At 43.9% G+C, this 15199-nt stretch overlaps 2 protein-coding genes across 8 annotated transcripts in view; one reads left to right on the forward strand and one right to left on the reverse strand.

The window, feature by feature from the left end:
* Positions 1-15199, forward strand: part of arl2 (ADP-ribosylation factor-like 2) — a 150664-nt gene that overhangs the window by 68064 nt on the left and 67401 nt on the right. Inside the window, exon 6 of one of the 2 annotated variants that reach the window (XM_061287080.1) lies at positions 4351-4360. The exons of the other annotated variant lie outside the window; for it this stretch is intronic. The gene's annotated coding sequence lies outside the window, so the exon portion shown is untranslated. Of the gene's footprint in view, positions 1-4350; positions 4361-15199 lie in introns of those variants that run through there. 2 annotated transcript variants of the gene reach the window in all.
* The window catches only part of LOC133159615 (tudor domain-containing protein 5-like), a 121025-nt gene that overhangs the window by 53249 nt on the left and 52577 nt on the right, over positions 1-15199 (reverse strand). The window lies entirely within an intron of this gene.

A 15199-nucleotide genomic window follows, 5' to 3' on the forward strand; every position in this document is an offset into this window, starting at 1 on the left:
AAAATGTATAACGTGTCCATGTCCTGTTATAATATTCTCCGGTAATGCGCTTTTACGTCCCAGAGCCATCAGCCATTTGATGTGACACATCTTTCCCGCACGGCAACATCCCCCGGATTGCGCAATAATAGCCTTTGTGAGACCCTCAGAATTCCGAGGGCAGGCCTGGCTATGAATGCTCATGCGGCGCTGCATTATTTGCGAGGGAAGGGGAAAAAAAGGTGCTCTTTGCCTGCCCTTTTCTCTCTGATGCCGAGCATGAATGTTGGATGCGACGGCGGTGCTGGGCAGACTGTCGGCTATTTGATTGGCTCCGCCCCCCTGAGCAGCTTCCTTCAAAAGTCTCATGGGGGCTTTAAGGGGGGGGGATTGAGCGTGGCGGGAAAAGACACGTTGAGGATCTCGTGGCTGAAACACCGATGCTTGTTCTGTTACCTGCGACGGGGGCAGGGGAGATCAAACAGGAAGTCACGACGGGATAACAGGAAGCTCATGCTAACAGGCAATTTAGGAGAAAAGAACGCTTGAATTGAATTCTACTGGAGTGCTGCATGTTGAGTGGTCTTGCGGTTTACCTAAGGTAATGGCCAGTTCATGGTCACTAGAACAAAAAACAATTGAAATCGGAAAAAAATCGATTTTGATGAACAGAATCGAATTGTTATCGTGTACCGAGATACATATCACGTGGATTTAATTAATGAGATGTACAACAGATCTTAATCGGTTCGACGCTGCTGATGAGATGTTGTTATTACATTTAATTAGCATAGATAGTTTCTGCTTCGGAGAGAATATTAGTACTCTCGAATCAAAGCGTTACAATTTTAACGTTGTTTTTAATATATTCATGTGTTTAAAAAGGCTGGTTAATTAATCACAAAAACTTATTAAGCCGTTAAAAAAAAAAAAAGCATTTTAATCAAAGTCTGCATTCTAAAACGACGCGGAACTTTTGCCAGCACGCAATGTCCCGGCACATCAATTACTACACTGACGCAGAAGCCAAAATGGCGGAATCGGATAAAACCGCCTGGCTCGGACTGATGGGAAGCAAATTTCATTTCAATGATCTGATGGAAGCCTTGATAAAAGCCTACTTGGGGCCAAATTGAGCAGAATTGCACTTCAACCCTCTGCTAGCATTAATATGAAAAATAATACCATACGACTCGTCGCACAGAACATTTCATGCCGACGTCACAAAAGCTTCTAAAAAAAACGATACATACGCACACATTGATCGACTAATGGGCCGAGCTGTACTCTGAGGGGAAGCGTTCACCCTAATGTGCCACACTGACCGGATCAAAGTGCAGAATATCGGATCCCCCTTAACACCAAACTGTTTGATTTGGACCGGTGGTTATTTATTTCATCTGCACTCCACCGAGTCTAATTGAATCAACTGCGATGTCACAGGTTCGAATCTCTCACCTTGGGTTCCCGACAATCTACAAACGTGTTCTGGCTCTTTTAATGGCGGCCCTTCATGTCCAACGTGGGCGATTGCAAGCGCGCGGCCCCAGCAGGGGGGGACGACGCCATTTCAGGCCACACTTTTCAAAGAAACCTTTCTCACACCATCAGAACCTCTCAAGCTTTCATAGCCGTGTCGCTTTTGGGCGTGGTGGCCGCGCGGGGGCTTTTAGCTCACGCCGATGGCCGAGGCGCCGCTTTGCATAGATGAGCCAGATGCTTTTTGCTGGAACCAGACGGGAGTGTTGGAAAAGCGAAAGTTGTCGCATCTGCATTCAGAGAGAGCAGAAGCGACACTTTTATTTTTGTCGTGGCCCACGTCGTAGTCTCGGTTACACTCGGTTATGACTGTCAACCATATTTAGTTATTATCAGAAATTTTTATTATTATTTTATTTTACTCTACTTTTTATTTTATTTTTTTTATTTTAATTACATTTTACTCTACTTTTTATTTCCTTCTTTTTATTTTAATGACTTTTTTTTATTGTCGCTGTCAATCGACAACTGACAAAAAGCCCAGTCTAAGTACCAAGAGTTACGCAATTAACAAAACCATGAGCTAAGGAGTTTAATAAACAGAAACATCCAGGCTCTCAAATTTGGGGTGAGATGATGCCCACGTGGAACCAACAAATTCCACGTGCTATGCTAGTACGCGCTACGCTAAAACCCATGCTAAGCTAGTGGGGTCTGCGAGCTGCAGTAAAGCAATACACCTTGTTAGCTAAAGCTAATCTCTAGCGACACTGTAATGTGGTTACATAATCTTCCAGCTGCTTTCCTTTTTTTGCGGCGAAAAACTGTGTCCGCCGAGCCCAGTCGTGTCCGTGATGTTTAAAGCTGCTCCCCCGTCTTTCCCCGCAAAGTGCTGACGTTAATGTCAAAAACGTGTTCTTGGGGCCGCGGAGAGCCCGCTAACAAGGCAGCTACGAAAAAAAAAAGAGAAGCTGGTTGTTGGCCCACAACCGAGGGCTAAGTGTCTTCTGTCGGTTCACGACGAGGTTACGAAGTGCGGGCCACCCGGAGGAGCTGACGTCCATTTTAGGGTCTCTGTCACACCTTCACTAACGCTTCCCCTGCACTCAACTCAATCCGACGTGCGCTAAGTCAAATTTAGAGGCAGGGCAGCCTCTTATGAATAAATGAGACATGTGAGTGGAGGCAAAGAAAATGTGTGTGAGCTGGTTTCTTGTGGTGACGCACAACGCAAAATATTTAACAGAAAGAGAATTACACCTTGTATATTTAACACAGCCACTAAGCTTAGCATATCAGGACATTAGACAAATGCTAATGCTAAATAGCATCTACTTTCTTTATCTTCTGCGAGGAACGACTCATATTAGTGCTGCACTGATGAGCTGAGAGGACTTGTGACATCTCACTGAACAGTAGTTTATACCGCCCCCAGGTGGCCGAGGCAGGGACACCAGAAAGAGCCACACATTCGATGCAGTGTAAAAAAATATATATATATTGTTGAGATGTTATTTTTCCTCATTAAAATAAACTACAACATCAAAATGTAACAATTTATAACAGAATAAACTACAAAAGTGTCCAGGAATCGCTACTACAATTAACGCGAACATCTGTCTAGCTAGCTGACAACAATTCAAAACATCCTGGCTTGGCCTTGCTAACTCTTGACCCAAATGCACTGACACGAGCATCGGTAGCCGGCCAACCGCGACTCAGACGGGCCGCCCGCCGTTTTTCCGGGTTGCGGGGGCAGACGTCCAGCTGGGTCTTGCTCTTCGGAAGATATGAAGCAGCAACAAGAGGAAGGAAACCACCAGAAGAGGATTATGGAGTCATGTGATGCCCCCCTTCTCATTGTTTCAAAATGAATATTGACGGCTAACAATTACTAGGAGATCAATCAGAGCGGCCTTTAATGACTTACACAGTCTGCTTAATTCCATCACTGACAACAACAACAACAACAACGCAAAACATGACTTTCCCAAAACTTTCTCTGACTTTCCAGAGGCTTAAGAAAATCTTCCTGTCCTGCGCAAAAACGGTCAAAATGAAAAACTCCCGAAAAGTATCCGAAATGATTTCTTCTCTCCAATTTGTTTTCCGAAGGCTATCCAAAGTGGCAGCCCTGTCTTGTCGACAAAAGTTCTTTGATTTTTTTTTTTCTCATTTACCTCGCACAGTGATCTTTTATTGGCATCTGTCTGGCATCAAAGTCCCGGTCCACAAAGAGATGTCCAGTCCCTCTCACTTGGCAATGACCTCAAACCCAAGCGGAATCAATGAAGCCTTCCCTCATAAAGCTCTTCTCAAAGGTTAAAGAAGAGGAGCGGCGGTATCTTGGGACTTGGCCCTTGCTTGTCGTGCTTATTGACTAAATTCTTTATTTTATTTTTTTTTTTGATTTCACGAGGACCGGCTGTCCGTTTTCATTTGAGCGGGCTTTATACGAAAATAACAAGCGACGAGAGGGAAGAGCGGGAACGGAGACAGATAAGCAGACTTGCGGGAGGAAGAGATTAGGTGCATGATAAACAATGACAAAAGCTCTAGAAAGAAAAAAAAAGATGGAGACAAGTGACACAAAAGGAACGCGTGGAGGATATATTTAACACATCTCGCCGTCTTTGGCTTCCATAGAAATATTGTGGAAAGCTAGAGATGCTAGATTACTTTTCCTCAGAAGTTATCAGGAAAATGGAGAAGAAGCCATTTCTTTTGACTCAAGCTCTGACATCATTTTGACAGCCTTGTCTGACTCCTCCGTCTTTAATAATAACCTGCGCCGCATGAGTTTTTTTGGAGGCGCTCTCTCGGTAAAAAATACGGTCGGACGCGTTTATCCACCGTGCGACCGGTGGGCAGGGCGGATCCGAGGCGTGCGCGGAACTTTGAGCGAAGTGGAGCGCTCCGGGCGCAGCTGTTCGGCATGACAACCAGGGAGACAGTCTGGACACTTGTTACTTCATTATTTAGGATGGCACATCATCCAGATCGCTCCCCCTCCCACTGGAGTGTGCGCACAATGAAATATTGCTAAATTGTCTTTTTTTTCGAATGGGTACAGCAGATGGAGTCATGCTCACACACGCATATGCGCTGGTGTCAAATCTGAAGGGCCCGGGCCAGAATCGGGCCACCTCGGCGAGAGTGTAGGAATGCTATTAATTTTGGCATGCATCTACTTCCACATAATAATAATAATCTTTCCAATTTTAATATATTACAAAAAATCATGCCTGGCAGGCTATTACTTTTCCTCATTTCAAAATTCATTGTTTTCCCCCCAAATCAATATTTTCAAAGAAATATTCTGCATTTACCGTAATTTTCGGCCTATAAATCGCACCGGAGTATAAATCGCACCAGCCATAAAATGCCCAAAAAAGTGAAAAAAAACATATATGTATATAAGTCGCTCCTGAGTATAAGTCGCCCCCCCCACCCAAACTATGAAAAAAAACCGCGACTTATAGTCCGAAAATTACGGTATTACCAATGAAATATTTAACCAAACTGATTCAGATTGTTGCCGTTTGAAATTCAATTCACCTCAGGAACTATTTTCTTGAAAGTTTGATGAATCAAAATTCAGCAATTTCATCACTAAAAATCTCCACCAAAAAAAATCCCATTCAACAAAACCCTTGGTGATGATTTTCAATATAACAACCATAAAAACTTAACATCTCTTGCCACACATGTGTAAACCGAACCATGGTCTTAACTTTTTTTTTTTTTGTTGCAAGTCTACAATTTCAACTCACTGTGTTGCTTCATTGCTCAAAACTTTCTGGGGTGTAAATAGCAGCCAAAGTTCCCAGAGTAGTAAACTTTTCATTGTTTACATTCCTCCACTCCGTCTCCTCCTTGGCAACCTTAATACTGTCAGCCAGGGAATAATTAACACCAAGGAATTTATGGGAGTCCAGTAAGTGTAAAAAAAAAAAAAAAAAAAGTGTGCAAACATTAGAAAAAGGGATTTTCTTTTCCCTGACAGGAGCGAGTCTGGTTCACTCGAGTCTACAGTTAATAATTCAGGTTTTTATCTCCGCTTCTCCGCTGTCGAGCTTTTAGCTACGGGCGCCACAGGAAGTGTTGCGTTTTACTAACTTCTCTGAACAGGAACGTCGTTGAAGGGCATGCGGCCATTCTGACTCACATCATGCTGTGTTTATTTTTAAGTTGGCCTTAAGTAGACTGTGAAAAAACACAACCTGCATTTTTTGGGGGCTGAAATAGTTTTGGAAATACGAAAATAGGATTTTTTGATATTAAGGGCAACGATGCTAGCGCAACAAAGCGAGCGAGTTCAAAACAATTTGCTGAGTTGTGTTTACGAAATTTGAAGTTTGGGTCAGTTATTTTTTTTGTCGAAAAGACGGGAAAGGAAAATTTCATATGAGCAAAACTTTAAATATTTGCTTGATTGCCCAACTTAAAATTTTGCATTCACCCATCTTTATTTTGTTTTTATAGACGCAAGGGGAACGGCACAAATTTTTGTAGTTCTCACAAACGTTCAAGGGAGGTCACTAGTGTTCTTCTCACAGTTTATTTTTTTATTTTTTTAAATCAGGAGTCCTTCAGAAGTCCTCATTATTTTTGCTCAACTTTTTTTTAGCGGACAAGTTCAAAATCGCCCGTCTTTTTGTTTCGGACAAAAAAAAACAAAAAACATCCTGGGCTCCAGGCCACTCTGCCGTTGACGTAAGACAAATAAAAACTTTGACCCTTCCGAGTGTCCTCATTGGGTATTCTCCCCATATTTTACTTTCCTGGTCCCGAATGTCACTCTACGGGGGAAAAAAAAAAAACAGGACAGGAATAGTCACCGAGGTCCCGATCGATAAATGTAGAGATAGACTAAGGAGGCTAAAGACGGATCAGAGAGGGGAATTTGGGAAGGTAACTGCCGGAGAGCACCACAGCTCAGCAATCATCCCCCGAACATGACAGCTTGTAGACCCCAGCAATTATTTAGCACGGACAAATCAATAGAGCTGCCTCCAAAAAAGATAGCCATCGGCAGCGGCGCTATCTGGAACGCACGCTGGAAACAAAACACAAATATCCAAAACAAAACACATTTGCCAGCCATCATATTGAAGAGCGCCAGGCACCTGAACAAAGACGCTTCCAGAAAAGGCCAGAGCAACAAGCTAACGGTGAAGTGGATTTGCTTGCGAATGTCACACTTGAATGGAACGGGAACAATAAAGAAAAAGAGGGCCGTGAATAAAGCAGGCCGCACAATGGGAAACGCGTCGGAGGTAAACGAGGGTCTCGGAAGCCCGAGCGACGCGACGCCATCTTGTTGAAAGCACGCCGCGTGAAATGCGCGCTTGGTCAATTCATCAACTCACTGCGCCACAGAGTTCGCTTTGGATATTGGCTAATATGACGTGCTAAACGGTGTGTCATCACTGTGCGGCCATCTTGGGATTTTAAGATGTTCTTGGGAAGTTGTCTTGGAGTCATTTTGTTGTTGTGTTGGCGTACGTTGAAATGAAGGAAAATAAATTTAGAGGAAAAGTCTAGTTACATTCATGATAAAAAAAAATATAAATAAATAAAAATAAAAAAATAAAATAAATAAATAATAAAAAAAAAAATATATACATATCCTTAAAAACAATACATGTTCAATATATATTTGTATTATATTGACATTAACACAATCAACGGTTATTCACAAGGTAAAGCCCAACAAAAGAAAAAAAATAACTCCCTGTCATTGTGTTTGTTTTACCGAAACACACCTTTGCTTAATATTTGTTCTTGCTTTGCATTTTTTGTAAATACTCGTCCGCCTGAAGTCATATCAACTCGTCAAACTTCAAACAGCAGTTATTGTGTGCTTTGTAACGAACATTATTTGTGCTATTGTAAAACCAACGAGGTCATAAAATGGTTTGTCATTGTAATCCAGATGAGTTTATTGCTTGCGTTTGTTGAAAAATGTAACGGGAGGAAGACCTTGGAAAAAATCATCGCAATTGCAATATTGAGCAAGAAAATGTTGGTTTCAAACTGTCAAAACCAAACGCATTAGCGTAGCATTTAACGTTAGCGAAGCTGTCCGAAGGCCGGCGCCTTGACATCCCAGACATGAACGGTTTCGTCATCTCTTCTTGGGACGGCACCCCGCCAGCCCGCCCCCCTCGGGCGGTGTTGTCGGTAATGAGCACCGCGCGCCATTACGGCATTACAGCGCAGGTGATTCATGAAAAGCTCCTGCGACAAGCCCTCGGGGGAAGCGTTTAGCAAGAAGAAAGCCGAGCGGAGGATTTGTAAGTGGATGCTCCTGACCGCCCCGCTTCCATTTAGCCTGGCCGGCACCCCGGCCAGCTTACCCTCATCTTGCTTCCGCCTCGCCTGAGCATCGATTGAGTTTTCTCGCGCTTGTCTTTGTGGCGTTATCTGCTTACGTTGCCGCGAGGGAACATTTTAGGCCATTGTGGAGGTTTAAGACGGGTGGCTCGAGGGCAAAAAAAAAACCTTTATGAGCTCTGCTGGGTGGCCTGAAGCGGTGCTTCCATATTGGCCCATACAGCCACATTTATTTGACTTTATCTTCCCGCCCACTTTGCTCCTCCATTTATTCCGCTTCACGCCACATTAGGTCAGCTTCCCTGAACTCTCTTTGTTTCTATTTTATTATTTTTCTCTCAACATCCCATGCGGCTATGCTGCTGATCTATCCTACTCCCACCTGTGGTAGTCTCTTACTCGTACGTCTTGCGTTTGGTTCCTTTCCTGAAAAGGGGAAGCCCTAGACGAGGCGTAAAGTAGACCCAATCCTCTCAATTACATTTCTCACCTTCCTCTTCTTGCCTGTCAATCCGTTTCCTCTGCAGTTTGTCACCTCCTCCGCTTCAACTCCTACGCTCCCCTCCTTGAAGGACATTTACACCTCCCATCTCACCCGCAAGGCGACCACGATTGTGAGTGATGTGAGTCACCCCGCTCACTCTTTGTTCGAGCTTCTGCCCTCTGGGAAGAGGTACAGAAGCCTGCGCTCCCGCACGACCAGACTCTCAAACAGCTTCGTACACCAGGCTGTTAGGATCCTGAACTCGCTCCCCCGTTCTGCGTAGCGTCTTGTACTTTTACTGTCTGAACTGTCTGTATGCACACTGGCTCTTATTTGTTGTGTTATCTGTTTATTTATTATTTATTATTACTCTTATTATTTATTGTTTGTGCCTTTTTGTTTATGATGTTTTTTACTTTTGCGCTATGCTTGCTGGCTCCGTTTTGCTCCTCTTATTTATTGTGTTATCTGTTTATTTATTATTTATTCATCACTCTTACTATTGATTGTTTGAATTTTTTGCCTTCTTGTTTTTATATTGTGTCGCGTACTTGTATGTCTATCGTGTTATGTGTCTCGTCACCGTGGGATAGAGAAAAACGTAATTTCGGTCTCTTTGTGTGTTGTGACGTGGAGAGATTGACAATAAAGCTGACTTTGACTTTGACTTTGACTTTCTGATGCTTTTTAAATGCACTCCACATTTTGAAGAGAATAAATAGTGTGCAGCAGAAAGGATACCGTTCCTGACAGACAGTCCATATATTTTTTTTTTACTCAAGGCCAAAACAAGTCACAATGCTGCTCTCAGCTTTTTTTTTTTTGGTACACAAGCAGAGGATGTATTTTGTCAGCATAAAATGACATCCGTACTGAAACGGAACAGTCGGCCTAAATTAGTATGTGTCCACGGGGAACTGTATGGGCTCAAGAGGGGAACCCTGAGGGACTCCGCAAGTGTGAAATCTCTTTAAAACCTCTTTAAAAGCTGTTACAGTCATCAATTCGCATGACGTTGTTCCAAGTTAAAGAGAGAAAAGATGCAAAGGAGAAACAATGGAAAAATAGGGCAGTCTAATTTGAGGATCCTGAAAATACACATTTCACGTGGGATCGAGGCAACGGAGGGATGAGTTTTGCTACCCTGTAGGTAGCACGTCTGTTTCCTTCTATGAAACTAGGGCAAAAATGTTGAAGGGCAACGGCCGAGATTCGAGTGGACAGATGGAATGAAGCGTTTGGTCGGTGAGGGAAAGAGGGAGGACAGCAGTGGAAAGGTAGGACGGGTGAAGGATCAACAAAATCACACGCACATCTGCGATTCATTTGGAATGTTGCCAATCGGTGCTAAATGATTCGCAAAGCCCCCGTGGAAGTTCACACAGCAGACAAAACAGAAGGAAACGGATCTTTATTTATCCAGTAAGGTGGAATCATGTTTTTTTTTTTTTGATGTTATGATAAAGTCCCAAAACTTGAGGGCAGATTCACAATACTACAAAAGCGAGGCTACACATCTGCAGTCGACGCCCACATATGAAGAAACGAGTCGCTCGGAGCAAGTCTATGTTTTCTTTTTTCCGAAATTAAACATGGCTCCTCGAAAAGCTACTCGGTGGTTTTCGGCTACCTGCCACACCTACAGCTCAGCGTGACTGATCCGAGCGTCAGAAATGCGGACCCTCAAGAGGAAGAGCTGACACTCTCTCAGACGCGCATTTTGCCAGGAGCCAGCTGGTGCTGTCATGTCTGATGGGCTGGAACACAGACAGAAGATGGAGCACAGGCTGGATGGAGGTGTGCGTGGCGGTGGAAGGAGTGTTTGTTCACGTTGGGAAAACGTTATTAGCAAGTGGAGGACGTGAACAGGAACGCTGGAGTATTGAGGACTGAGAAAATTGCATTAAGCCGTCACTTTAGTTCTGCTTCCAGCTCTTTGGACATCCACTGAGTAATTGACGCCATTATTAAAGAACTATTCAGTCTTCATGAGGCTTATTGGCTAGCATAAATAACAAGCTAGCGCAAACTGATCTGAATCCACACCGAGCCAAACAAATAAGCACACTAGCACACGATGCCGATACCAAGTGCCGATACCGCTAGCATTTCCCCTTAAAGAACTACGACAGATCATTTTCAATAAATTTCCTTAAAACTGCAATTTTATAATCTTGTAATGTCTAGTTCCTAAAATGACTATAAGAAGGATGCGAGTACCGATACCTTGAAATAATTCCAAAATATATTGCAAAAAATTAACTCGTAACTCGGGATTGGCTCCAGCTAAAAACAAGCAAAATTGTACGGAGGTAATAAAAATGTGCATCTTGCGAAATAAGCAGGCGGCGCCGCGTGTTTGTGAACACGAGGCCGACGGAACCCAAATGTCAACGTTGTCATTATCTCATCAACTCTCCCGCCAATTCGGACCAAAGCTCTCCCTCCACGTAAGCCGCTCGGCTATCGGCTCCGGCAAAGCTCAAGATGGAGGGATTTGGCCTCCCGCTTTTCCGCCGCGCCAGTTCATTACCTCGGCAAGGGCGCCGGGAGATATACGGCGTTGTCAAGGTGAAGGGTCAAGCTGTGATGGTATTAGCGCTTCGCTTTTGGTACGCCTGTGCCGGTTGACGCAACATCATTTGAATGTATTTGGAGCACATGTTTGCTTTCATCAAAATTGCATCAGGCAAGGTAGGACGATGTACGCTGAGGCTTGACGAGAAAAAAAAAAAAAATTCCGCAGTGGTCACAGGTGCATTGGGAAGCGGCCGCGTTTCATTTATTTTTAAACGTCCCTGAATTGAGTTGCTTTTCGCCCATCTGCAAATTCCGACAAAAAAAAAAAAGGCCACAATTTGCGCGTTTTTTTTCCCTTCTTCGCCGTGCATAAAAACTCGACAAGTCATCATTTATACATCAATAATTCAATGTCGAAACCACTGCGAGACATAAAACCCAAACGCAACAAACAAGAGTGGCCTCGTCTGTGCTGCACAGCGCATCATTATTACAGCAAGCCGTAATTATCCCAAATATGGATATGGGGAAATTAAATATGACAAGATGGAGGCTACCAATCATCTCCGCCATTGTCTTCAAGTGATGAGCGCAGTCTATTCTTTCGCGCCGCGTCACAACAATGTGCAAATGCACTCTTTTGAAATCTTCACGCCAGTGCAATCAATTTGGGGCAAAATTGTTTTGGATGCAAAAACAGAGCCGACTGGTTCATTTGGCCTTAAGTGACCCCGGCATGGCCCTCAATTATGTTCTTCTTTCAGATGATTTGTCTTTTCAACATTAGTCACGGATTGTTTGTTTAGCGCCACGACATTCTCGATTTCGTTGCTATCTGGAGATTGTGGTGTACCTAATAATGTGGTCGGTGTACTGTACTTTGAATCGACTTGCCTACAGGGCATCATCTCCGGCAACAAAAGCGACAGATTGAAAGAAAATAGATGATTCACTCCCCCCCCCCGAAGCAAATAGCCCTCATTCTGCGGCCTGATTGACGGTCGTCAAGGCAACCACTTCTTTTCCAAAGCTTAATAGCTTATGTGGAACAAAAGGCGTCATAATTCTGTCAGGATTCCAAAAAGGCTCGCGGGGGGAAAAATGGGCGGCCATCTTAATTGCGATTAGATGCCAGCTCCCTAGCGCGAGCGCATACCTGCGCGCCTCGCTCCTTCTTGTTTTAAACCACGGCGGCGACAAAAAGGCCAGGCGGACGCCCCGTAGTCAAAGCGTTTCATTGGCGGCCTCCCGCCGCTCGCCGCTTTCCACTTTCAAAACCATTTACATTTTCTGTCCGGGTAAGATTGTACACACTCTTTTTTTACAGTCGGATCCCATTTCCCTTTGCCTTCTTGCGGAACAATGGGGGGAAGTAATAATCAGAATAAAACGAGCGCTTGTAAAAAGCTTTGGTGCGTAATGACGACTTTAATGATTCTCCTTTTCCTGCGCCTACTTTTGCCGTGCGCTAATCCCGACATATGAGACGGTTCAGGTGGACAGAAGGCGGAAAAGGGCAGCTCTAATTAAGCAGGTGGATGAGGGAGGGGGGGGGGGGGGAGGCGTACATTATTACAGCCGCTATCTTATCAGGTGGGGTAATAAATGCAAAGGAGACAATCGGAAGCTGCCCGTGTTCAGCTCCAGAAGCCCGAGCGAGCAAGCGGGCGAAGAATGCCGAGGCCCTGATTACACCTCATTAGGAGTCTTGATTAAAGGCTTTTAATTAGTCGCACTTCAAGATGGAGGAAGACGGTGAGGGAGGAGCAAAAAGGTGGCACCAAATGGTCACTTTGGTAGCTACAGCAGAAAAACAAACGAGATTCAGATATTTGTTTCGGAATACATTGAAGATAATTATTCAGTTGGGTGGATATTTAGGTGGTGAGGCCACTTTAGAGTGCCTCGTTGTCTCGGCATGAAAACGTCTCGTGACAACCTGTTGGGATTGACTTGTCATGATTTTCATGCTTCATTTTAAATATTTGGCACTTGAATATTTTATGAATATTTTTTAAATATTTTATGATTTTTAAAAAATATTTCATAAATATTTTAAAAATATTTTATTAATATTTTCTAATCATTCAGTGTTGTTTCCAAAACTCCTTTCTACGGTGTATCAAACTTTAGACGTTTATTTTCACTTGACTTTTCTTGAAAGATAACGGCAAACTGGTGGATGGCTTTTATAATTTATAAAAAAAAAAAATACTCGTATTTATGTTAAAGTGCTTTGTTGTTATGACTTTTAGGACCTTTTGATTACTGCCCTACTTTTGTGTAAATTCCTTTCCTCAAGGCAGAATTCCGCCTTTATGTTGCACAAAACTGCAACTAACCTGAATTTTTATGACTTATTAATGAGATTCTTTTTTTAATAGAGCTCCCCTGTTGTGTTTTACTGAATTTCCACCGGTTCCTTGCATGAGCTTCGCAGTACAGTAAGCTACGTAAGCGATAACAGAGTGCATCATATAATCGAACGCTACTTTTCAACACTTTGCCGGATCCATAAGGAGCCCATCTGTGCAGCTCATGTTTTACTTTTGCACACATTCGCCTAATTCCCCAATCGCCGTCCGGGCCGATCAACGTAACTTCTCACTTGTTCCGTTCTTCAACCCACCCCCCGTCGTCCATCCTCCCGTTCCTCATTTTCTTCCCTTTGTTCTGTTTCCCATCTGGCATCCTTCCTCTCCCCGCCCCGAAAGACCTCGTCGTAATCCTCTCCAGCCGCCCGCCCCTCCGTACAGTGGACCGTTTGGCACCAGCGCCTCTCATCCCTGGCGCTCACCTCAATTTTGGTGTCTTGCATAATTAATTATCAGCACTGTTGGCCATCAATGCAATTACTCAAGAGGACGGAGACCGAAAGAGAGGCGGGGAGAGGAGGGGGGGGGGGGGGGGATATAATCAGACATGGAAAATCCATGATAAACATGAAGTGGGGAAAAAGTGATTAAGGAGAGTGGAACATTGAAAGGATGCACAGTCAACAGGCGAAATGTCAATTAGGGCGACACAAAAGCGAGGCGTGCCTCAGGGATCCTGACCGGGACAACATATTTTTGACCCCAAAAAAAAAAAAAAAAAATGGTGCCACATGTTTGTCTGCACTGGCTCTTTCAAATGACCCGATAATAAAAGCCATTCCAGACGAGCGTGTACGTCAACGCTCTCCTATTTCATTTTGTTGTGAACATAAACACGCCACTGCTGATACGGCACCTGGGGGAGCAATAAAAGCACCAAAAGGAGACTCGCGCAGGAGCCTGCGGATCAGCGGAACGAAAACCGCGCCGGCCCGTTTATCGGCGTGCCGACGAGAATAACGATGCGTAAGCGGGACTGCTGATTGGTTTCATCCTCACTTTACTGTTTAGCTTGGCTGCCGGCGGGTCATTTTTCACACAGTGGGGGCTTGTACTGTATAGCCGGTGATGTCATACAAGGAGCAGGCTGGAACACATGTGTTAAATCTTCTGCGAGAGTGGACCTTCTTAATAATAAATAGTACATTCGTAACCAAAACGCGTAAACATTTATTTTGCACATCTGGCGCCCGATCCGTCTCTGTTATGCGACGACGAGAAACAAAGGTGATGAGACGCCAGTAAATCCCGACGGGTCACGTTCCAGACCCGCCTGCCATGGATGATAAAGAAAAAAATCAAAACAGAAACCAGATGAGATATATTTATTTAATGTCCTACGAAGAATATGTAAACTTATTATAACACATGTTAGCAATAATTCCAACAAAGAGGCCCGATGTCATTTTTTAGTCGCAATGATCATCTCAAGAGTTTGTCCTTCCGCTTAATAAGATCGCTGGCCTGTAAATACTGACTTATTAAATTGCTTGTTGCCAAAAAACTGATTTTGAACAGCACTGATGATAAGCATAAATAAAGCACACACACACACACGCAAATCGAAATATGCCGGGAGGTATTCCCAATTACGGGCAAATGATATGCAACGATATTGTTGCAGCACTTTCTAATCAGAGGATGTGACTGGAAATGAAATTTCTCCCTCTGTTGCATTAATTGTCGACTGTGTGCTAATTAAAGCTTGCCAGTCATTAACTGATCTGTGCAGATGGAAGCGACGGCGGGCAGGCCCTCGCTGATGGGGTGAGGGCGGGGTTGGGTTGGGGAGGGGGGGCGGGCGGTCACAGAGGAACCAAAGCAGACGCTCCGGCTAGTCACATATGGAACGGTCAAGCCATTTATGCTGCCGCATTTAAAATTCCAAAATATCATTATTTGCTTTGGCGCCAGCTGCTGGTAGCTTTATCCCAAGATAACAATTCACAGTGAGTTGAGGAGCTTCATTTTGAAAAAAAAAAATAATCTGGTGGGCTAAATTAAGAAAACGACTTCCCACCAC

Source organism: Syngnathus typhle, linkage group LG1 (assembly GCF_033458585.1).
Source record: "Syngnathus typhle isolate RoL2023-S1 ecotype Sweden linkage group LG1, RoL_Styp_1.0, whole genome shotgun sequence".
In the NCBI taxonomy this organism is placed as follows: domain Eukaryota; kingdom Metazoa; phylum Chordata; class Actinopteri; order Syngnathiformes; family Syngnathidae; genus Syngnathus; species Syngnathus typhle.